Source organism: Dromiciops gliroides, chromosome 1 (genome assembly GCF_019393635.1).
Source record: "Dromiciops gliroides isolate mDroGli1 chromosome 1, mDroGli1.pri, whole genome shotgun sequence".
Taxonomy (NCBI): domain Eukaryota; kingdom Metazoa; phylum Chordata; class Mammalia; order Microbiotheria; family Microbiotheriidae; genus Dromiciops; species Dromiciops gliroides.
Genome location: NC_057861.1, coordinates 614,263,870 through 614,290,637, shown reverse-complemented (window position 1 = coordinate 614,290,637; position 26,768 = coordinate 614,263,870).

The window sequence follows — 26,768 nt, the reverse complement described above, 5'->3', positions numbered from 1 at the left end:
ACTACCTTTCACTCGACTGAGAAAGTGATCTCTTGGTCCCCAAAAAGCAATTACTAATAATTATTTTCTCACAAAGTCATTAATAATAATATTGGATGGGACCAAGTATAAAGGCCTGTAACATACCATTAGAAATTACTATTCATGTTGTACCATCATCTATAAATGCAATTTATTCCACTATCAGCCAGTGGACCATTATTCTTTATCTTGTCTAAAAAGATAGTGGAGCAGCAAGGTATAGTAGAAAGAGCACTGGGTGACCATGGATAAATCACTTACCGTCTCTGAGCCTATTTGTTCCTCTGTGAAATGAACATTATAATACAATTGAGATTATATTTATGTACATATATGTATATAATATATATTTGCTATTATATATGTGGATAAGTATACATATGTGGATAACCATATGTGTATATACATACACACACACACACATTTGCCAACCTTAAAGCACTAAATATTGTTCAGTATGTCATGAAAAGACTGTTTAAAATGAAGAAACACACCTTTGGGATTCCCCCAATCTTACAGCTTATTAAGACTGTTGAGACAGAAAATGAAGTTATTTTAGCGCAAGTTTTTTCACCAACACAAATTACTCCACTGAGGAAGAAAAGAGTTTTTTAAAGAGGAAAATATGACTGTACAAGGAACATCAACTCAGATTTTGGAGTCATGGATAAAATAACTGAATGCCGAGCCAGGAAGATATGCGCTCAAGTCCCAACTCTGATGTTTACTAGCTATGTGACCCTGGGCTAATCATTTGACCTTCTAGTTTCCTAGGAAACTCTAATAATAAATGCAGAAAAAGTACCAAACTGTACAGATAGAGATTGTTTCCAAATCTGGGACTTCCCTATAGCAATGAAATCACAGGACCTGTCTCTACTCTATCTAGCTAGCTAGCTAGCTATATGACAAATATATGCATGCATGCATATATAGGTATATAGATATAAACATGCATATACACAAATGTGTATATGTGTAGGTCTATGTATGTATATGTGAATATGTATGTGTGCATGTATACATAGATATATGATGCATAGTACAATATATAGTACAATAGAAACAAGTACAAGTACTTGATTTAAGTACAAGAAACTGGTACCATCCTGCAAGGAAAGCTACAATTTAGAACAAACTAAGGCTTGAAAGAAATGCTAAGGATAATTTATTTAAATAGTTTTTTAAAAGGTATTTAGGATAAAAGAAAGATTAAAGAAGGAATAAGACCATTTGTTGGGAGGGGTGGGATAATTAGAATGGGGGGAAGGTAGGTGCCCCTCTGTTTTTGCTGTTTCTCTTACCAAGCAAAATTATTTTCAGCTCAGGACTGAGTCATTGTTGCCAAGAACACAGCTATGAATGACCTTGTAATTCAGCATCATCACTGTGAAGCCCTTTGGTATATGCTGTATTTTGGGACCTTCAACCTATTGCAGTGCATCACACCAACTGTGATTTTTCTCAGAGTCAAGCGCAAACAGGAGAGAGGGACCCAGATAGCCTGACTCCACTAACCTTCACTGTTCTGCCGTGAAAAGATTTTATCTGGTTCTCTCATTCACCCTCATGTGAACCGTCAGCACTACAATGTAAGAGCTGGTTGAGGAAGCATTGACTTAGTTTTGCTTTAACAGAATGATTCTATCAGGAGTGTTCTGGAGCTAGCTCAAACTGGCTTGGGAGAGCCAAGTATTAAATTTTCAAGGTGAGCATTTATACCTTGAAAATCAACAAATGCAATAAATTGTGGCTTAATGTACTGTTTCATTTGTAACGATTGGAATGACGCCACCTGCTGGAGACTTACTGTAGAAGAGTTCTGCCCATGAAGGGAAGGTCTTTGAGGGCAAGACCAGGAGTCTTTTCTTTGGTGTCAGGAAGTGACATTGGCTAGTGGAAGGAGGAAGAAAGAGACTGGCGCTCTGTCTCACACTCTTCACTTTGGACTCTGGTGGAGAGCAGAGCTAGAAATGTGCTCTCCCTTTAATAGATAGGAATCTAGGCCTTTTCTTCTCTCTTTACCAAATTCTTATTCTCCTTAATAAATGCTTAAAAGTCTAACTCTTGCCAAAGCTTATAATTTATAGGCGACCACTCATTAGATATTTTAGACAGACTAGCTAGAATTTTAGCCCTTAACACATTGATTGTTTAGGTTCAAGAAAGTGATTGGAAAAATGTTAAAAATGAAGATCAAACTTAAAATTGTGTCATGCATACATTTTTTCTTTTTCTTTCAGAAAGCCAGCACATTACAGCTATAGATGATCTAATGGGGAGAAATGGTGGTGTCTTCATCAGAGTTACTAGCAGAAGAGGCTACCTTCCTGCTCCACAGATCAATTGTTCTGCCTTCTTGAATTGTGGTAATACTGATGAATTTGACTTTGATTCCTGACAAAATTCAAGAATGTATTTTTAAACAAAAGGTCTGTGAATAGTTAGAAAAGGGAAGTAGTGATCATTACAAGAAATGATTAAGATAAGTCATGCAAAAAAAAAATCTCATTTCCTTTTTTTTTTTTACAGGTTTCTAGATTGGAACAGCTGGGAAATGTCATCAACAGAGTTTTCTGGATTTTAACAAGGTATTTGACAAAGTTTCTCAAGACATCCTTGTTTATAAGATGGCAAGATATTGGCTAGATGATGTTACAATTAGGCAAATTCAATACCTGTCGAATGCCTGGACCCAAAAAAATGATGAGGAACAGATGAATCTCAAACTCAAGAGAAGTCTCCATAAAATACCACAGGGCTCTGTCCTTGGCTTTGGTATTTAATATTTTTCTCATTAAAAAAGTAGATAAAGACATAGCATACTTATCAAAGCTGAAGATGACATGAATTGGGATGGGATAGATAACACATTTGTCAAAAGAGGTGATATCCAAAAATATTTCAACTGACTAGAACAATAGACCCCATCTAAGAAATTAAATGGATTAAAGTCAAATGCACAGTCCTATAATTGGGATCAAAAAATCATTTTCAGTAGTACATAATGGAGAGGTATGGCTAGAGAGCAATTCATGTGAAAAAGACCTGGGTTATTAAGAGACTGCAAGGTCAATAATAGTCAAAGGTGTGATATGATACCCCCAAAAAGCTATGGTGATCTTATTCTACATGAATGAATGAATACTTATTAAGCACTTACTGTATGCAAAGCCCTGGGTTGGGTTAAACACTCAGGGCACTAATAGAAAAATGTGAAACTATACATATAACAGGATTCAGCTGCAGAGCATATGGAAATTTTCTTGGGGTTCATTGGCTGGGCAGATAGCAATGCTTCAGTCTTCCAAATGGCAAGGAAGATAGGACTGATGTATGAACATATGGAAATGCAGCAGTTTTTTACTGTTTCTTTGATTGATAAGACCATATCTATTTCTACTGTTGAACCTTCTTGTTAAGGACTTTGGTTGCAAGAACTTTCTTTTCCAGGTCATCAAAAGCTGAGACAGGGGCTAAAGCACCAGCAGAGACAGTTGCCTGACAGATCTCCATAGGGGTTGCTCAGCTGGACGATGTAGGCAGAGGCCAGCCTGGGAGCAGGATCACTAGCCTAAGGGATTTCTGCTTCTCCCAGAGATGTTGGTCCTATATCACCTTCACGGAGGATATGGTGGTGGTGGTTAGCATAATTCACTCATTTTTGCCTCCAGCACCTAGAACGAGTAGGATTTTAGTTTTGCTACACTGTGCCTTGGTTGAACCATGTCTGGAATTTTTGTCTCCATGTCTGGTGGCATATTTTAGGATATACATTGCCAGATTGGATGCAAATAGAGGACAACCAGGGTGATGAGGGAACTAGAAACCATGCCATATGAAGATCAATATGTCATACTATCTTCATAGTCCTGGTACCTAGTACAATATTTTCTATATAGTCATATTTGACAATTTCATTTATCATGGTTAATGTAATTTTAAATATATATATATATATATAGTGTATATGTGTATCTGCATATACATCTATACATATAAATAAATAATTGTGTGTGCATATAAATATAAGTATATGTGTATACATATAGAAATATATAGTGTAGATATATACATTTTATGTGTGCACACACAGATACATACATCTATATGTGTGTATATGGCATGTATCTATGCATGTTGCATGTTTATATATACATTCATATGTATACATGTGTATGTGTATAGATATGGATAGATATATTGATACTTATTTTTTAATTTCTTTCTTTCTTTCTTTTTTTTTTTTGCAGGGCAATGAGGGCTAAGTGACTTGCCCAGAGTCACACAGCTAGTAAGTGTCAAGTGTCTGAGGCCAGATTTGAACTCAAGTACTCCTGAATCCAGGGCCAGTGCTTTATCCACTGCACTATCTAGCTGCCCCAGGATAGATATATTGAATGGGCTACCATAGAAGGCAGTATTAAGAAGTTCCCAATCTCTGCAGGTCCTCAGGTAGAAATTAATTGATCACTCATCAGAGATGTTGAGGAACTAATGACTACTTCAGGTTTGGGTCAGACTGGAAGACCTCTGAGCCCCAAGTCTGAGATTCCTTGATCCTACTGAATCTATCTCTTCCTTTTCTAAGTGCTCACAAATCATATGCTTAATAAGTTTTTCTCAGGAAGTGATTTCAATCTTGGGGTAGTTTGCTCTATAGTGACTGGAATCTACCAGTTTTATAACTTGAAAACTGGAACAACTCTTACCTGTTTTCTGGTACTTCTCTTGTTCTCCACAGGTTTTTGTTTTGCTTTTTTGTTTTTGGTGAGGCAATTGGGGTTAAGTGACTTGCCCAGGGTCACACAGCCAGTAAGTGTTAAGTGTCTGAGGCCGAATTTGAATTCAGGTCCTCCTGACTCCAGGGCCGGTGCTCTATCCACTGTGCCACCTAGCTGCCCCTCACCATTTTTTAAAGGCCACAAATAATGGTGCTGCATTTCCATTTGCAAATTCTTTCAAGCATTCCAACATGTAATTTATCTGGGCCTGGGTGTTTGAACTAATTTAAAGTTGCTGGATGCTATCTTATTATCTCCCAACCCATAGTGGTTGTTGTTAGGATTTCCAGATTGAAGGTCAATCTTCTTGACTGGGGAAATGGGAGCGAGCAGACATTGAGTATTTTTACTTTTTATTTGTCATGTATTAATATTACTTCATCTGATTAATTCTACTGAAATTCCACCCTTCCTCTTTTTTTAATTACTCATAAATAAATGTTTAGTAAATGCTTTTTCTTTCAGTCTTCATTTTACATAATAGTTCCCTAGGAAAAAAAAGGATACATTTAGAAATGTAAATGTGTTAAAGTCAAAATGTATTAATCAGTCTATCCATAAACATTTATTAAGTGCATACTATGTGCCAGACATTGTGCTTAGCTATTTTCAAAGGCAAATAAACATTACACCATATGCCCCAAGTGGTGAGCTTTTCCTTACTTTATTTTTCTTCTTGCTTCAAAGGCAAAAAGTCCATTTTATTGTCTAGTTTTTGGAGGGAGCTTCAACTTATCCAAGGCTTTAGCTGCCCTCTGCTATTTTTAAAAGATCATGTCACTCTTTTGTATTTATCCTCATCTATGTGTCGCTCTTGTCCATACTTTGTACATACTCTTCTAAAATCTGAGCTTATTGGTTTACTAGTTAGTCATCCTTGGCAACATCACAATTATCAAATGATAGCAACTCACCTTCTAGCCATTTAGAATAGGAATGATGTGACAGCCATACTCACAACTAACCACACACCCTGCCCCCTTCACTCTTAGCTCCAGTCAAAATAGATGGGCCCCAATGAGTCTTCTTGCCTGAATAGAGGAGATAATTTTCTGTTGCTAACAGTAGTACCACCTTGGTTTAAAGCAGGCTTGTCCCTTAGAAAAGAGTCACATCCAGCCAACTTTCAGATCTGACAAAGCTTAGAATTCAGAAGTATAATGTTGTCTTAAATTCTCCAGAGAACAGATATAGCCAACTATATCCTAAGAATATTATATTATAAGATGATAGAATATTATATCCTAGGAATAAGAAACATGGCAATATCTATGATTTAAGCATACTGAAGTTAGTGGGAGGGGCATAAATGATCCAGATCTTCTGAAGAGCCTTGTTCTTTTTTCATCTTTCTCCTTCCTCTTGGGCAGAGGAGAAGAAGGCTCTTCTCTCTCTTCCTTGGGAGTAAAGCACCATTCTTCTTCCTCTTTCTATCTTCCTGGCAGGCAAATGAGCAGAAGGCTTTGTAATTCCCCTCTCTCCTTCTAGGCAGAGGACTAGTGCCCCTCCTTGGCTCCTCCTCTCCTCTCTGTTTGGGAAGTCCCTTTGGGCCTGACAGATATTGGTCATTCATATCCATACTGTTTTAAGAAAGGCTTCTGTGTCTTCTATTTTTAGAGTTATAATTGTTTTTTATAACCTTAGATAAATAATTTTGAGAGGTTTGTATATTTTTATGGAGTTAAAAAAATGACCCAACAAACCCTGTGCTCATTATTGCCCATTTAATACTGCCCTCCCTCCCATTTACCTGTCCTTCACTCATAATCATACAAAGTGAAATTTAGTCCGTCAAATATCCTTATGTCAGTTACCCAAAAGGAACCTTAGAAGAAGGTTCTTAACAGATTTGAGGTGCTATAATCCTGTCAATCACAGAGACTAGCCCCTGTGCAGTCACATTTGCCTCCTCCTTTTCTTCTTTGTTCAACACATTGTGATTATCTTGCCAGAATTTATTTTTAATCTTTCATCCCTCTTTAACAAATTTAACATACATTTATTGAAATCTTACTACATATGGGCCAAAGAATAAATCACAGAAACAATAACTATGTAAAAGATAATAAAAAACATACAACAACTTCTTCGATGCAAGCTAAAGCAATCCTCAAGAGGAAAGCCATATCCTTACAAGTAGACATTAATAAAATAGAAAAAGAGAGGATTGATGGAATGAATGTAGATTTTTTTAAACTAAAAAACCAACAAATAAACAAACTTAAAATTAACACAAAAAAAGGAATTAATAAAAATTGGAAGGAGAATAGATAAATTGGAAGCAAAAAAAAACAACCTTAGAAACAGTAAGTAAAAGTAAAAGCTGGTTCTTTTAAAAAAAGTAATAAAATTGATAAACTTTTAGCTAATCTGATCAAAAAGAAGAAAGTAGAAAATCAAAATAACACAATAGCAAGTGAGCAAGGTAAAATCATAATAAAACTAGAAGAAATAAAAGAGTAATAAGAACATATTAAATGGTTATATGCTGACAAAACAGAGAAAACAAAATAAATAGAGGAATAACTTCAAGAATATAAAATGTCCAAACTATCAGAAGACCAGATAGAGATCTTAAATAACCTGATCTCAGAAAAGGAAATAGATCTAGCTGTAGAGGAACTATTAAAGTGGCGGGGGGAGGAGGGGGGAACTCTGGTCCTGACAGATTCATGGGAAAATTCTATCAAACTTTTAAAGAATACTAATACCCATGCTTCATAAATTATTCTCAAAAATTGAGAAAGCATCCTTCCAGAATCCATTTGAGGCGAATATAGTCATAATACCTAAAGCAGGGAAAGATAGAACATAGAAGGAAAACTATAGACCAATATCTTTAATGAATAGTGACAAAAATTATAAACAAAAATTTTAAATTTTGTCCATAGTCAGACTGTCTGTCAAACAGACTACAGTAATTTATCTGAGAAATCATTTATTATTACCAAGTGGGATTTATACCAGGATACTTAAACATTAGGAAAATAATCAACAAAATTAATCCTATTGAAAACAAGAAAAAAATCTAAAACCACATGATCATCCCAATAGATACAGAAAAGGCCTCTGATAAAGTAAAACAGTTTTTTATGCTTAAAAATATTACAAATTATAGGCATAAACGGACCTTTTTTCTTTTCTTTCTTTCTTTTTTTTTTTTTGCAGGACAATGAGGGTTAAGTGACTTGCCCAGGGTCACACAGCTAGTAAGTGTCAAGTGTCTGAGGCTAAATCTGAACTCAGGTCCTCTTGAATTCAGGGCCAGTGCTTTATCTACTGTACCACCTACCTGCCCCCAGGAACCTTTTTTCAATATCAAAAAAAGCATCTATCTAAGACCAAAAGCAAGCATCATGGGGATACACAAGAACCTTTCCCAAGAAATACTGCTGTGAAGCAAGGATGTCCATTCTTCCCACTATTATTTGATGTAGTTCTGGAAATGCTAGGAACAGCAATAAGATAAGAGAAATAAATTAAAGGTAGGGAATCAGCAAAAATATTAATGGAGACGATCAAGAACTTTAGCAAAGTTTCAGGGTATAAAATAAACCCTCAAAAATTAACAGCATTTCTATATGATAATAATAAAACACAAGAAATGATAATAGAAAGGGAAATCCCATTCCAAATAACTAAAAATGTATAAAATATCTGGGGCTTGACAAACCCAAGTATACAAAAGTCTTATATAAATTCTATTAAAAAGTATTCCTGGGCAGCTAGGTGGCACAGTGGATAAAGCACTGGCCCTGGATTCAGGAGGACCTGAGTTCAAAGCCAACCTCAGACACTTGACCCTTACTAGCTGTGTGACCCTGGGCAAGTCACTTAACCCTCATTGCCCTGCCAAGAAGAAAAAAAAAAGTATTCCTTAAAGAAACAAATAACAACTTAAATAGCTGGAGGAATATTCACTGTTTATGGCTAGGCTGTGCCAATATAATAAAAATGACAATACTACCAAAATTAATTTACACTTTTAATGCTATATTAATCAAATTACCAAGGAGATACTTTATAGCACTTGACAGAATAATAAAATTCATTTGGAAAAACAAAAGATCTATAGTATCAAGGAAAATGATGAAAATAAGTAAAGACAAAGAAGGAAACAGTATTTACAGACCTCAACCTACATTAGAAAGTGACAGTCATCAAAACTATCTGGCACTGGTTAAAAAACAGATCGATCAATGGAACAGAGTAGACAAGAAAGAATCAGGAACAATAGAAGTCAATAACCCGGTGTTTGATCAAATGCAAAACATAAATTATCTAGGTGAAAAACCCTCCTTATTTGACAAAAGTCACTAGGAAAACTTGAAATCAATCTGGCAGAAATCAGGTTCAGACCTACAGTACCCTATACCATTTTTTACAATACATTCTAAATGAATACGCTACTTAATATTACAGATCACACTATAAAAAATTAGAAGAGAAGTAAATCCTATGCCTCTTACAATTCTGAGTAGGAGATATATATTTAACCAAATAAAAGATAGAAGTAATTCCAAAAGATGAAACAGATACCTTTGATTGCTTGATACTGAAAAGTTTCAGCAGAGATGACATTAAATCACCTAGGATAAGAAGGGAACTGGTTGAAAAAGGGGCGGGGGACGGGGGGAATCTCAGTATCAAACTTCTCTGATGAGGTTTTGGTATCTAAGATATATAAACAATTAATAAATACATATGACTAATAGCCATTCCTCAATAGATAAGTGGTCAAATGATATATATATATATATAAAAAAAACAGTTCTTACAAGAAGAATTAGAAAGTATTCACAACCACATGAAAGAATGTTCAAAATCACTAAAAATAAGAGAAATGTCCTGACATTTTCCCTCACACCCTGAAAATTAACCAAAATGACAAAAAATTCCAATGCCCTATGTTGGAGGAGTTCTAGAGTGACAGGCACACTAATACAGTGTTAGTGGAGCTATGAAATGGTACAACCATTTTGGAAAGCAATTTGCAATTATGCAAAAAAAGCCTAAAATTTTCAAACCCTTTGAACCAGAGACTCCCTTACTAGGCTTATGCCCTAAGGAAGTCATCAATAAGAAGAAAGAGATAGAGATAGGGCTTGACAGTTTGGAACATTCAGTGAAAAATCTTAATAAAACAGTGAGTTCTCCAAGGAATAAAATAGGCCAGATGGAAGACAAAATTGCAGAGGGGGCAGAACAAATAATTAAACAAAGTTTTTTAAATGGTATAATCATAAGAATATTTGACATGTCTACAAATGAAAGTAACATGGCTGAAATTCAGAGCTCAGCAAGACAACCTAAGAATGATTGATCTCCTGGATAAATATGAAGAAGTGTTGTAATACTTGCATGGGCTTCTGGGTTTTCAGGGTACATTTCTGTGGTGTACATTATAGCTTTAATTTTCCTACCCTGACAAGGAAATACAAACAGAATGCATATCACCTCAAAAATATAACACAACACAGCTCCAAAAGGCTACAAAGACCATCTGTCACGCAAACTTTCTCTTTTGTCCCCACTCCCACCTGATTTCTTTTTGTTATCCTTAGGATTTTGTGAAAGTCTTAGCTCATTCTGTCCATTTTATCTGTCTTAAAGGTCTATGCCCCTCATTTGCACTTGTCTTTGCTCCGTCTTCCGCTGGAAAGGGGAAGGGGAAAGAAATAAGCATTTATATAGCGCTTACTACATGACCGACACTATGCTAAGCACTTTACAAATATTGTCTCATTTAGTTCTCTCAACAATCCTGTGAGATTTCTTCTGTATATGTCAACATAATAGAGTGCAATGTACACTGGCCCATTACTCTAAAGATCTGGGATCTAGCTTTACCTCTCAATGACTTTAGCAATGTAATCCTTGGCAAATCACTAAATCATTCTGGTCCTCAGCTCCCTCCCTCATTTATAAAAGGAGAGGGTGACTTGATGGCACACATAGCGCCCCCCCACCCCCCCCACCCCCAGCCAGCTCTAAATCTATGCTCCCTGAGGTTTCTCAGAGCACAAATATTTTGAGTCTATGTCCTTTGCAAATATGAGCTCTTTTGACACATTCCTTTTCTATCTCTAGCACTACCTTGAGGTAGCTGTTTCAATTGCAGAACTAATTAGCATCTAAGAACTGTGCCTTGCAATTCTAAACTTTAAAATGTTACCACTATTCATCTCTACTTCCCCTCCTGCCCCCATCCCCTACTCCCCTACCTGCACCTGCCTCTGGTCACATCTACACACACACTATTATAGAAGGTTATAGGATGCAATTTAGGGAAAAGAATGCAAACACTCATTTTGTATAGCCAGGATAGAAGAAAAAAGATTGGGCTACAGAGGATTCTTGGGTGTAGTCCAAGCAAATTAACCTCAGAAAGAAAAGGAAATTAACCTCAGGAAGAAAACAGTTTTTAACATTAAAATAACTATCTATAGATTCCATAGGTAGAAGGCCCCACAACTAGAACTTGGGCTCTTTCCTGCCTGGCTATCTTTGAGTGAGGCAGAGACAAGTAACAGCACAATGGGGGCTTGAGCTTATAGCATTTTTAAAAAAATACTCTAACCCCTCAGGGGGTAGTCCTAAAACCTTGAGGAGGAGATTTAGCCAGCCACCTTCACACTCTGGGGACTGGACTTGCTAGTGAGAGTGGAAGTTGAGATAAGGATCCCCACATAAATATCTATAGATATAGATGGAGAGACAGAGACAGAGAGATATACTGGGATACACAGTCAATCCAGACCTGTTTGCTGATTGACTCATTTTTATAACCCTTTATGTTTTCTTTTTCTAGCATCCCTGTCAGTTTTTAGGAAGAATCTAGATTTCTAATACAATTGGGATGTTTCCACTTCCAGGAAGAGCTAAAACTCAAATGGGTATTGTCATGGGGGAAAAGGTGGTAGGGGTCCTTAGATATTCCTCAATAAAGAATTACATCATGGCACACAGTCCAGTTAAAATTAAAATGTTTTTTTATTTGGCAGCAGAGAAAGTGACCTAGGGAAAAGTCAAAGACTTCACCCCTGGGGATGAAGGTTCAGAAATGTTCTCCTCCCAGAACAGAAGGAAGGCAAAAGCTTTTATAGAGGATAGAGGGAGTGTCCACCTGAAAATGGAAAGCTCCTTTTGGGGGTGGGATGGGGTGGGGAAAGCCTGGATGCTTGAGATATTCCTGAGAGTCAGAGGGATTTTTTTGAAATGATGGTCCTGACCTTTGGAGTTATCTTTGTCTCCTAGTTCAGGTAGTAGCCACACCTAACTGACTTTCCCACTATAGAATTTAATCTCCACTTACTTCTTAGGTGTGTCTGTCCTGATATCTACTTGGGCAACCTAAACCTTAATGGTCCCTTGATTCCTAGATATGTCTGTCTTGTTATGTGGTTATCTTTAGTTTTACTTCTCACAGGAGAAACTTCTTCTGATTTATCCTAAGCCCATGTCAGGTATGTTTGTATGGATATCCAGAAAGAGGGGCTCTCAAAGGCAGATCCTGGGATTGGGCCAGCAAATCCATAAATCTGATCATTTTAAATTACTAGGCCAGAAATAGATGAGAGTTCTGCAATAACACTATATTAACCTGCAAATTCAGATAAACCTACAAGTTTGTAATGTTAAGAGTGATGAATAATTTTTAATCACTGGGGCAATCTACTAATGTATAAACTTCACAGCCAAATAGTAGTTTCATTTTATCCCTTTTATACATTATACAGAAAGAAGCCTTACCAGGGGGCAAAAAAAAAAAAAGGATATTCAAGGAGATCCCATATAATTAAGATATGTTCACCTTTGCCAAGACTAACAGTTGTTATTGGTTTCCCCACAAGATGGGGCAGTGCGTACATTTTAACAGCCTCCTGCTAATTAAATCTTCCATATGGATCTGATACTTTTTCCTATGTTAAAAAGACATCTATACCCAGCTCAGTTCCTTCCATATTTTGATTGAAACAAGCTATTTTGGAGGGTTTTAGGAAAAGCCTAGTCAAAGTCCTCTCTAACCTGCTCACCTTCAGTAGGACCTGCTTCTATCCCTAAATCGGTGCCTTTGGACTTTGAGGGCCTAGCTCACAACTTTCCTGTTCAGCTTTCCAGACTGAACATGATCACACCATAAAACAAGTCTCACCTGCCCCAAGAGCAGCATCCACAGGGTCACTTTCAAAGCTGTAATTGGTGCTGTTTATGATGCTTTGAGGAGATAGAGTTCACATGATTAGACTCATGGCAAGGGAAAAAATGTTAAAAAATGGTTACATGGGGGGCAGCTAGATGGTACAGTGGACAGAGCACCAGCCCTGGAGTCAGGAGGACCTGAGTTCAAATCCAGCCTCAGACACTTACTAGTTTTGTGACCCTGGATAAGTCACTTAACCTTGATTGCCTAAAAAAAAAAAAGAAAAGAAAGAAAAAGGTTACTGGCTTCCCCAACTGGAAAAGACTTTTTCCTTTCAAATGCAGATTCCTGAGCCCAGCCTTGTAAACCCTTCATCCAGTGGGCCCACTTCATCCATCCAACCTTATATCATCTTTTCGCCACTCTCCACCCTCAGCAGATTGGTCTTCTGACTAGCTCCCAACCCATCTCCCTGTTCCCACCTACATGCCTTCATTCAGGCTGTTTCTCCAGTTGTACTGTTCTCTCTGTACCACTTCTCCAACACTGTCTACAAGGTCAGGTGCAACTCAGATCCCACCACCTCCTCCAAGTAATTTGTGCCTAGATAAATCTATCCTAACAAGGGCCTTCTCTCCCTGAGCATTCTTCTAGCACAGTCTGTTTCTATACAATACTAACATCCCTTACTATATTTTCTGACTACTTAACGTGTATAATTCCTGTCCTTCCAACAAGATGTTAAGTATTTTAAGGACAGAGACCATATCTTAAATTTCCTTTGTATCTTCCAAATCTTCTGGTGTGGGTACATACACAGCAGCTGAGTGAATGCTCAATTTACTAGATGGGAATATAGATTATTCCATTTACTTGATCTTAAGAGTGATAGATTCATACACAAATGAATGACATGTTCTAAAGATAAAGGAGACCAATAGTAGAAAGAGCAGTAAAATTGGAACCTACTGGCTGGGTTGAAATCCTGGCTCTGTAACCTTTGGAAAATCATTTCACCTTTCTTTCTGGTGGGGTTGGACTACATGACATTTAAGGTTCATTAGACTGTAAATTCCTTGAAGGCAGGGGCTGTATTATGCCTTTGTATCTCCAGTGCTTAGCCTGGCACATAGTAAGTGTTTAATAAATGCTAGTTAACTAATTGGGGCAGCTAAGTGGTGTAGTAGATAGAGCATTGGACTTGGAATCAGGAAGACTCATCTTCCTGAGTTCAAATCTGGCCTCAGCCACTTACTAGCTATGTGACCTTGGGCAAGTCACTTAATCCTGTTGGCTTCAGTTTTCTCATCGGCAAAATGAGGTAAAGAAGAAAATGGCAAACCGCTCCAGTATCTTTGCCAAGAAAACTCAAAATGGTGTCATAAAAAGTGGGATATGACTAAAAAACAACTGAACAACAACAAAGTTGACTGACTTTTAACTCTTAACATTTTGTGATTCTAGTAGAGGCAGCCAGCTGCAGCCCCAAAATAAAAAAAAAAAACAAACAACCAACAATTAAGATCTGTACATTTGAGCTATCCAGTGAATGCTTAGGATTCTATGCTTTGGTCATGTTGTTGGCTTATCACAGAGCTTGATAGTCACTCCGCAAAATGCACAGTGTGAAAATGAAATATATAATATATATAAAATCCCTTGTAATAAAAAGAATTAGGTCCCTCCTCCCTCTGCCATGTATCATTCTATCTGGGTATTAGGTAGTAAAGCATACTCTAACAATAAATAATTCTTGGAATCCTTCTGGATGATCTTTCTTACCGAAGGATGTAGAATTGGCCCATTCAGTAATATGTCCAGCTAGCTGGAATTTAGGGCAGTCAGGAGTTATGCAAATGTGAGAACAATTACACATTTTTCCCACACTTAAGAAAAGAAACATGTACCTCTAAGGGTGGGGAGGAGTACAGAGGGAGATTCAGATAACTCAGTCATGCAGCTGAAGTGAGAAAACTCAGAATTCAGCTTGGCACGATATTCGTTTTCACTGAAAAACAGAAATCAGGCCAAATAACCAGGATGTTTCAGAATTTTTTTTTTAACTTGTAAATCCTTGACAGTATGAGTATAATCCCAGAGAGGTTTCTGCTTTTCTAAAGGTAACTCATTTAAGTCTGGCATGTCTATAGTAGAAAACCACACCAAAAATCTGGCATTATCAAGTTGTTCATGAGTCATTGTCCACTGGCCAATCTGTGAATATTTTCCCAATAAGAAAAGTAATAAATCCTGTATGAACAACTTCAGCAATCCTCAAAAGAATAGTTGAGGCCCACTTACACATGAAAAAATAACTTTTTTTAAGATAAAAAAAATTCTGAAGACCAAGGACATTTTTTAAAGTATTCAAAAATATGAAAAAAAAACCAAATGATTATGCTTCATTGCCATGTTAAGTAAAAGTAGAAAAAGAGACAAAGGCATAGGAATGAAAGGGTAAAATAGCTAGTAAGTGTCTGTGGTAGGATTTGAACTCAGGATAGTTTGGCACTGTTGCCATTATGCCCCCATCTGCCTGATAAATTCACTTCAGTTTCCTGAGTTTCCCTCTTTTCCCACCTTTATATCATGTCTGCTCCATTCTTTCCTTCTTATTTTTTCTTTCATTCCTATCCCTTTGCTTATCTGTGCAATAAAAACAGGATAATAAAAGTGCCTCCCTCAGCAGGCTATTGTGAGAATAAAACAAAATAATAGATGTAAAGTACCTAGAAAACATTAAAGTGCTATATAAATATTATCAACATTGGGAGCCCAGGCAGCAGCTAGCTGTGTAGGAGGCAGCATGATGTAATAGATGGAGGCCTGGACTTGGCATCAAGAAGATATGGGTTCAAGCATTGCCTCTGACATATGTTAACTGTATCCCCCTGGGCAATTCACTGAATAGCTCCTAGCCTCATTTGCTCATTAATAAAATCAGGGATAATAGTATCTGTAACATTTATCTCAAAGGGTTACTGTAAGAATTAATCGGTGTAATGGTATAATGTATATAATATACTTAAAATATTGTACAACTCCATATAAATGTCAGGAGTTCTTACTATAGATTTTGGGGGTCAAGGACAGAGTCAAAAGGTTCATGGTCAGGGTAGAACTTGAAATCTCAGAAGAGATTAAAAATCTTCCAGTGAAAACTACTCCTGATAGTGAAGGTCAGAACAAGGCCATAGACCAGAATCCAGTAGGGAACTGGAAACAGAATATGTGTGTAACATTTGTGTCAAGCTCATGTTGAACACGAAAGGCTAGGTACACACATTTTGGGGACCTCTCCCCTCTCTGGCTCATTGTCTTTATCCAGATGATCTGGAAACATCAGCATTTGATACCTTGCCTCAAAAAGTGAGAGGAAGCATGGCATAATGGGTAGAAAGCTGGACTCAAAATCAGGAAGACCTCTATTAAAATCTGATTTCTGATACATATTGGCTGTGAGACCCCAGGCAAGCCTCTTATCTTCTTAGTGTTATAGGCAACTTTCAGACTCTCAAATATAAATTGCAAAGAAAGTACCATCCAATATTAGCAGAGGGAGCTTCTTCACAAGGAAATTTCCTGTAACAATGAAACCACAGACCTATTCCATGTCCCTAACCTCCAAAAAGTAGCCACTAATTCCCTTAAAAGCACATTAGTTCACAAGGTTCAGAGCACCAAAAAAAAAAAAATTGTTTATAAGTTCATGCAAATACTTTTTATTTTTTATTTTTTTTTAATTTTTAGTGAGGCAATTGGGGTTAAGTGACTTGCCCAGGGTCACACAGCTAGTAAGTGTTAAGTGTCTGAAGCCGGATTTGAACTCAGGTACTCCTGACTCCAGGGCTGGTGCTCTATCCACTGCGCCACCTAGCTGCCCCGCAAATACTTTTTTAATTTTATATGTACCTGTGCACTGGCCAATAAAGGTTCGGTCCTGGGGACATGAGTGTTTGGGGAGATAGTTTTAGAGGTGTCTGATGAAGTAAAATGATGGCCCCATTTCAGTGACTGTTTCCAGTCCACTTAGCACATGGTAAGAAAAGACTTTTTAATATGTTTCTCAGCCAGAATTAAGCATGCATACAAAGGGTCCCACAATGACTGAACAAGTTGTGTTATTTGATTGCAATGAAATATTATTGTGCTATGAGAAATGACAAGTACGAAGATTTCAGAAAAAAACTGGACTTACATAAACTGATACAATGTGAAGTGAGAAGAACCAGGAGAACATTGTAGACAGTAAGAGCAATATTATATAGTGAAGAACTGTGGATGACTTGGCTATTCTCAGCAATACAATGATCCAAGACAATCTAAAATTATTCATGATGAAAAATGCTGCCATCAGAGAAAGAACTGATATTGTCTGAATACAGACTGAAGCTCTTTTTCTTTTGTTCTTAATGTCTTCCTTTCCTTCCTTCTTTCTTTCTTTCTTTCTTTCTTTCTTTCTTTCTTTCTTTCTTTCTTTCTTTCTTTCTTTCTTCCTTCCTTCCTTTCTTTCTTTCTTTCTTTTCTTCCTTTCTTTCTTTCTCTCTTTCTTTCTTTCTTTCTTTCTTTCTTTCTTTCTTTCTTTCTTTCTTTCTTTCTTTCTTTCTTTCTTTCTTTCTTTCTTTCTTTCTCTCTCTCTCTCTCTTTCCCTTCCTTCCCTCTTCCTTTATTTCTTCTTGAGTTTTCTTACACAAAATGACTAATATGGAAATGTTTTACATGATTACACATGTATAACCTATATCAGATTGCTTACCTTCTCAGGGGAAGGGAGGAAGAGAGGGATAGAATTTGGAACTCAAAACTTAAAAAAATTAATCTGACGTTCTAAATAACTGGAAAAATATCAATTGTTCATGGATAGGATGAGCTAATATAACAAAAATGACAATTCTACTTAAATTAATTTACCTATTCAGTGCCATGCCAATTAGACTACCTAAAAATTATTTTATAGAGCTAGAAAAAATAATAACAACATTCATCTGAAAAAACAAAAAGTCAAGAACATCAAGGGAACTAATAAAAAAATAATGCCCAGGAAGGTGGGCCAGCTGCACCAAATCTGAAGCTCTACTATAAAGCAGCAGTCATCAAAACTATTTGGTACTGGCTAAGAAATAGAGTGGAGTATCAATGGAATAGGTTAGGCACAGGAGACACAGTAGTAAATGACTTTAGTAATGAACTGTTTGATAAACCCAAAGACTCCAGCTTCTGGGATAGGAACTCAGTATTTCACAAAAACTGCTGGGAAAACTGGAAGATAGTATGGCAGAAATTAGGTATAAACCAACATCTTACACCTTATACTAAAATAAGGTCAAAATGGGTACATGATTTAGACATAAGAGGTGATACCATAGGTAAATTAGGAGAGGAAGGAATAGTTCACCTTTTAGATCTTTGGAAAGGAGAACAGTTTATGACCAAACAAGAGATAGAGAATATTATGAAATGCAAAATGGATGATTTTGATTACATTAAATGAAAACGTTTTTGTACAAACTGAATTAATGCATCCAAAATTAGAAGGGAGGCAGAAAGCTGGGAAACAATTTTTATAGCCAGTAATTCTGATAAAGGCCTCATTTCTAAAATTTATCAGGGACTAAATCAAATTTATAAGAATCCAAGTCATTCCCCAATTGAGAAATGGTCAAAGGATATGAACAGGAAGTTTTCTGTTGAAGAAATCAAAGTTACATATTGCCATATGAAAAAATGCTCTAAATCACTATGGATTAGAGAAATGCAAATTAAAACAACTCTGAGGTACCACATGACACCTATCAGATTGGTTAATATGACAAAAAAGGAAAATAATAAATTTTGGAGAAGTTGTGGAAAAATTGGAACACTAATGCATTGTTGGGGGAGCTGTGAACTGATCCAACCATTCTGGAGAGCAGTTTGGAACTATACCCAAAGGGCTATAAAGCTGTGCATACCCTTTGACCCAGCAGTACCACTATTAGGTCTTTTTCCCAGGGAGATCATGGAAAAGGGAAAAGGACACACATGTACAAAAATATTTATAGCTGTTCTTTTTGTGGTGGCAAGGAATTGGAAATTGAAGGGTTGCCCATCAATTGGGGAATGGCTGAACAAGTTGTGGTATATGAATGTAATGGAATACTATTGTGCTGTAAGAAACAATGAGCAGGCAGATTTCAGAGAAACCTGGAAGGACTTGTGTGAACTGATGATGAGTAAGATGAGCAGAACCAGAACATTGTACACAGTATCAACAACATTATATATTAATCAACTGTAATAGACTTGATTCTTCTCAGCAATACAATGGTCCAAGATAGTTCCAAAGGACTCATGATAGAAAATGTTCTCCCAATTCAGAAAAAAAAAAAAAAAAAAGAACTGTGGAATCTAGATGCAGATCGAACCATACTGTTTCTATTATTTTTTGTTGTTGTTTTTCTTTTTTGAGGTTTTTCCTTTTTGCTCTGGTTCTTCTCTCATAAGATGACTAATGCAGAAATATGTTTAATGTGATTATATACATAACCTATATCAGATTACTTGCTGTCTTGGGGGGGAGGGGAGGGAGGGAGAAATTTTGAAACTAGAAATCTTATAAAAAACAAATGTTGAAAACTATCTCTAAATGCAACTGGAAAATAACAAAATATTTATATGGAAAAAATAGAAATGTACTATGTACAAAGTAACAGCAATGTTATAAGATAATTAGCTATGAATGACAGGTGTTCTCAGCAATTCAATGATTCAAGACAACACTGTAGGACTTAATGAAAATGGTACTACACTGAATATAGATTGAAGCATATTTTTTACTTCATTTTTCTTCAGGTATTTTTTGTCTGTTTTCTTTCACAATATGACAAATATGGAAATATTTTGTATGACTAAACTTATATTGAATTGCTTTTTCAAATGGGGCTTGGGGTGGAGGAGGAAAGAATTTGGAAGTAAAAGTTTTAAAAATGGATGTTAAAAATAGTTTTTACATGTAATTTGGGAAAAATAAAATACTAAATAAAAATAAATGCTTACCAAAAAAATCTGACAAATGTTAAAATTTGTTTTTACATGTAATTGGGGAAAAAATAAAATATCTTTTTTTTTTAAAAGACCCCATGGCTTGACTTTGGTCTCTTTCTTGCCTGTCTGTGTTTGAGTGAGGAAGAAACAAGTAACAGCAGAATGGGGGCTTAAGTCTACAGGATTTTTTAAAAAGATACTCCCTCAAGGAAAGTCCTAAAACCCTGAGATCTAGCCAGCTTCACAGTCTGGAGACTTTGCTAAAAGTTGGAGATTCAAAAAAAAGCAAAAGTTCTTGCTTTCAAGGAGCTTGAAATCTAATGGAAAAGACAACATGTAAACAAATCTATACAAAACAAGCTCTCTCTCTCTCTGTCTCTGTCTCTCCATATACATATGTGTATGGGTGTGTGTGTGTGTGTGTGTGTGTGTGTGTGTGTGTGTGTGTGTGTGTGTGTGTGTGTGTATAGTAATGATTGGAGTGATGCCACGTGCTGGAGGGTTACTGTTAGGAAAGCTCCGCCATGAGGAGAAAGCAGGGCAAGCCATATGGTCAAGTTCCTTGGCGTCAGGAAGTGACCTTTGCTCGTGGGTACTATCAAAACTACCGTCCAATCAACATGAGGAGCCTCGCATTTCTGAGAAGAGAACATGAAGTAGGAAGTGGACACTGGTGGAGGGCTTCTTCCTTTTTTGGGGGGTTCGAGACATCTGCCTGGTGGCAGGACTTCACGTGGGAGGTTTAGGAAGGCTAGGATTTCCATGCTATAAGAAATCTGTTTTCAATCTTTCTCTCTCTCTCTTCACCAAATTCTTATTCTTAATAAATGCTTAAAAGTCTAACTCTTGCTAAAGCTAATAATTTATTAGCGACCACTCATTAGATATTTTAGCTAGAATTTTAGCCCCTTACAATATGAATATACATATAATGTGATAATTAGGAAATAATTAACAGAAGGAATGCACCAGAATTAAGAGAGATTGGGGGGGGGGGGCAGCTAGATGGCGCAGTGGTTAAAGCACCAGCCCTGGATTCAGGAGGACCTGAGTTCAAATCCAGCCTCAGACACTTGACACTTACTAGCTGTGTGACCCTGGGCAAGTCACTTTTAACCCCCATTGCCTAAAAAAAAAAAAAAAAGAGAGAGAGAGATTGGGAAAGGTTTTCTGAAAAAGATAGGATTTGAATTGGGATTTAAAGGAATCCAGATTACATACATAAAGACTACATTATAATCAAAATTGTCTATTTTGCCTTTTGGAATCTCCTCAGTTCCTTATCTTGCTATGAATTCTTTCTATAATTGTTAAAGAAATGACCTTGCATCCTCCTCTAATTCTTTTATGATGTGACCTTTTATGTTTAGATTGATTATCCATTTAAAATCTATTGTGGTATATAGTTTAAGATGTACTGGGCCAGGACATTTATTTGTTTCTATATCTTGCTTTTTTAGTCTGTTCCACTAACTTTTCTATTTTTAAAAAATAACAAATCTCTTAAGAGGACAAATTCTTTATAATTTGAGACATTGCAATTCTATATCCCCCTCCTTCCTGCTTTTTTTCATAATTTCTCTTATAATTCTGAACTTTTTTTTCCTCCAAATGATCTATTATTATTTTGTCTGGGATCTATAAGTCATCCCTTGGTAGTTTGATTAGCATAACAATAAATCTATAAATTAATTTAGGATAACTTGTCATTTTTATTATATTGGCCCAACCCAGTCATGAACAATGACCATGAATCCAGTTATTTGTCTTCTTTTATTTCATAAAGTATTTTATGGTTATGTTTACATGACTTGATAGGTTAACTCCCAAATATTTTATGCATTTAGTAGTTATTTTTAATGGATTTTTTCCCTGTTTTTTATTAGTAATGGACAGAAATGCTTGTGATTTCCATGGATTTATTTTATATTTTGCCAATATACCAAAGCTATTAGTCAGCCCAATTACTTCATTCACTAATTCTCTGTGGTTTTCTAGGTAAATCATGATATTATTTATAAATGAATAATTGTCCTTTATCTTTGCCAATGTATATTACATTTAATTTCTTTCTCTTGTCTTATTGCTATAACTAACATGTCAAACACTATGTCAAATAACTGTGAGAAGCAAAAGCTTTATCCCTGAACTTACTCAGAAAGGAATATCAGGACATGTTATTAGAGTCCTGGAAACTTAAATAATCCCAAAGTTGTGTCATAGTTCTATTCTAACCCCCATTTTCATGGATACTACACTTCTAAAGTCTGAGTCGAGAACGTTAGAATTATCTGGGCCCCAGAACCAGTCATAATGAACCTGCAATCCTCCTGTGTTGGAACAGAGGTTCAGATAGCAACTAGGCAGGCAGGCAGATCTTCAGGGTCTGATGTAGTCAAAGCATCTGAATATGAAAGTAAGGACAAAAGTAGTTTATTCAGGGGCCAACCACTTGAGAAGGCTAATTTAAATGTAGATCCCAAACAAGAGATTAATCCACAGGGGAAGAGACAAATGGGCATGAATTCCAAAAGCAAAAAGGACCAAATGGCTGATTAAAGATTCAGGCTGTCCAATCAGGCTGGGGTTACACAGCTAACTGTAAAAGCGGTAAGCAACAGACTATTGGTGGCAGTCTAGGTTGTTTTGTTGTTTTGTGGCGGGAGGATATGTATACTCAGTCATATGGGAATGAGGCAGAGATCTAATCATTGGGTACCAAGGGAACTGAGTTCAGAATCGAACTAGTAGCAAACCTGAGTTACTGAATTAAGACTCCTTAAATTCCCCCATCTCCGATGCCCTCAATCTGGACTAGGGCTGAAGCCACAAGTGGATGGTTAAGTAGAAACACCTGTGGAGGTTAGGGAAGTGCATGGAGAAGGAACCCAGCAGACTATTATACTAAATGGTCAAACTTGAGGGGAATACCTATTAAACCTGTGATAAAAATAATTTATCCAGCCTTAATGGTTAAGTCTGATGTGTGCTCAAGATTAGTATGCAGAATATCACCCTGTACTCAAGTGGAGAGAACCTTAACTCTGAGAGGTATCTACATACCAATCTGGTGACAGCATGCAACATGTAAGTACTATTTTTGCCTTTCTCTGTAAAAATCCTACTGGTTGTTTATTTCAGTTCAGTAATATTAAATTACATGTACAACTTGTTTAACAATTTCCCAGTCAATGGGCATCTATTTTGTTTCCAGTTCTTTGCTAATATAAAAAGTGCTGCTAGAAATATTTTGGTACATTTAAGACCCTTTTTTCTTTTTTATCATTGACCTAGTGGAGGTATGTACCTAGCATCAGGATCTCTAAGTCAAAGGTCATTTATTAGTATAATTTCTAAATACCTTTCCTGAACAGTTGAACTAATCCACAGGTCTAACAAGAGTGCACTATTGCATCCATTTTTCTGCATCCCTTCTAACCATAACTTTTCCTATCTTCCATCATCCCTTAAGTCAATTTTAGGTGTGTAAGGCAAAATCTAGGAGTTGCTTTGAATTGTATTTATCTTCTATTTTATTACATTACCTTATTGTTAGCAATTTGGAGCAATGTTTCATATAGCTGTTAATAGTTAGCATTTTTTTTAGAAGTTTGTTAATATCATTTTTATCACTTATCCACTGGAAAATGGCCTTTTGGTCTTATACAACTACTTAGCTCTTAAAATATTTGTCACCTGTGGCTGAAGGGGGCACTCCTCTCACAAAGGGGCCCTGGATATATGCTCATGCACACCCAGGATTCAATTCGAGGGGAGCTTGACCTATAAAATTGGGGGGTCAAACTTTTCTCATACTCTCGGTTTATTATGACCCAACTTAAGATATCCAGGGAAAAGCTCTTAAAACTTAGTTTTGGCTCCTGTCTAAGAATTCCCCCCAAAGGGACTAATAATCTAGCTACAGAACAGTTATTTATTTCCTCCACAGCAAAAGAAATACAAAATACTCATAAGCATTTATTAATAAATATTTAAAACCTGAAAAAAAAAAAACCTATAACAAAGAACTCACAGGAGCCCATAAGCAAACACAGAAACCACATGCTATCTCTGGGAAGGGCACAGTTACAAGAAACACTTCCTGCTGACAACACCTGAACTTCTCAATGACCCAGGATCTTTTGAGCTCATGAGATGGCTGACGAGGTTCAACCACCCGTGTTCAGGAAAGGAACACAAAGTAGAAGAGACAGCTAGGGACTTGGCATACAGTCTTAGGCAGACACATGTACTTGCTGTCATAAATACACAACTTCCTTAGCTGTGGTTAGGAAGAGGAAGGAAACTCCCCCTACCCTTTCATCAGAAACCTAAGGAAGAGTTCAGTCTTTTTTTTTTGGTCGGGGCAATGGGGGTTAAGTGACTTGCCCAGGGTCACACAGCTAGTAAGTGTCAAGTGTCTGAGGCCGGATTTGAACTCAGGTCCTCCCGAATCCCGGGCCAGTACTTTATCCACTGCGCCACCTAGCTGCCTCCAAGAGTTCAGTCTTGACATGCTTGAAAGAGGGGAAAGGAGCAAAAATGGAAGTTCCTTCTCTGTGGCTCTTACTGCTTAGTCCCTAATCATCCTAGACAGTTGCAAGTGATTGGGACCATTGATTGAGGCTAATAAGGGATTGTGGTGTCAGTCCAAAGCACCAGTCTTTCAATGCTTGAACACCTCTCCATATGGAGGAAGAACATCCATGCCCAGGTCCATGTAAAGTGCCCTGTTCCAGCCAATTGGGAGGAAGGTCTCCTATTCACCTCCATTGCACATTTAATATTGTTTAGGCAATCTATAAATACTGGAGAAATAAGTATCATCTTCTGAAGAAACTGAGGCAGACTGTTGAAGAGAGTAAGTAAAAGGGATTAAATAAGATTTGAGAAGTTTTGCTTTCTTTACTACCAGAAAGATCTAAAGTGGTTTGTCTTCAGACAGCTCCTGGACAAGGTCCAGTAAGTTTCAGTGTCACAAAGTTAATTGAAGAGAGGAACGAGCAAGTGTTTGAAGCAAAAATAAGTATAATTAATCTTTAAACACAGCAAAAAATTGTTCCATTCTAGGAAACACCTTAGGAGTTTAACTACATCCAAGAAGACTAAATTGAATTAAGAGAAATAATAATTAAATCTGGAAAGGAGAAGTTTTAGAAAAAGTAATGTTAAGTGAAATTAAAACCAGTAATACTAAAAAATAGGTAGGAGTAGAAAGGAACTATAAAGGAGAAATAAAAGGAAATAAAGCCCTGCTGGAAAAGTCAAAGAGGTGACTAAGAAGGAAAAGAATAGAATAATACAAGGTAGGGGTGGGAGGGAAAGGAAAAGTACAAGGAAGTGACTTTCTTTAAAGAACAGAGCCATCAGTCTGGATGGCTCCATGCCCAGAAACCCCAGAGCACAGGTGGAGCACACAGGATAGATAGGAGGTGGGATGTGCTGGGTGACTTTCATCTATCCTAGTCAATACAAAGTCTGCTCCATTCTAGTCCTTCTTCCTTGGCCCCTCATGAGGTGGAGGTGACTCTGAGTCTCAAAAGTTATCAAAACCAACTACATTCTCCAGATCTTACCAAGTTGCATGAGCTTTTAGTGTGGAGGAGGCAACAGCATTTGTCACCAGGTGGTAAATTTTGGGGGGCCCAGAAACTTATTAAGATGATCTAGTTAGGTATGGAAGGACTGATCAGCATTAGTGGAATTGAATATCTATTGAAGCATCAATTATTTCTCTGTACTGAGACTGAGTTAGGCAACCTGGGTTCTAGTTATATCTGCAAATAACTTTCTGGACCTCAGTATCTTTAGCTATAAAAAGACAGGGTTGACTACATGGTCTTTAAGGTTCTTGGCAGGTATAATTTGACTCTTCACATTCTAATTCAGACAAGTGAGATAGTGTTTAGAGAGTGGATAGGTAGGCATTGTGGGAACCTGAGGTAACTGGAAGGTTTTTGCATTACCCAGTACTTGGGAACTCCTGAAGAACTCTACTTCATAGGGACTGGTGGTCATGCCTTCTTTCACCTGCACTATGAAAATCTGAGGTGTTTTCTGGACCAGCGTAACTGGGAGAACAGAATTCCCTTGTATGTATATAGTATGAAGTATTTTGTAAATGGATCTTGAGCTGCCAAGGGATAAGTGGCCCTTAATAAAACTTGGCTTCAGATTATTCCCATAGACTCAGGTTATTTGTTCCCAGCAATGGGGGAAACAGTATATTAATTACAAGATTTCTAGCAATATCCTCTAAAAAATGGAGAAATGTGGGCTGGATGAAAAGTATAGGTAAGAAGTATATATGTGAACATCTTATGGAAGGATATGGACTAGAATTATAGAGGATGAAAAGTCATGCACAGACTCCAATACACATCAGAGGAATACCCACAGATCCATGATAGTAATGAAACATTTTTCCCAAAACAAAGCTCATACTGTGCTTTAGCACATACTTACAAACTCATGTTAGCCTTTGTTTTCATAATTAGCCTTTTCTTCCATCTTTTATATATCTCTTCTAAAATTTTGAGCTCATTTGATTTTTAGTTGCTTACCCATATTCTTTTACTGAGATCATTCACAAAATTTGTCACAATTTCAGAGTTCATGGGCTCTCCAATTCCTCGAGTCATATTGTCTATTTTTTCTAAACTTTACAAAACTTCCTAAAAATTAGTGTATCCATCATCTCACCTATGAAGTCTAATTTCATTACTTTAAGGTTGCTACCATTTCCCTAACAATACTATTTCTTCCTTGCTGGATGTTTTTTTTTCATTACTTCCTCT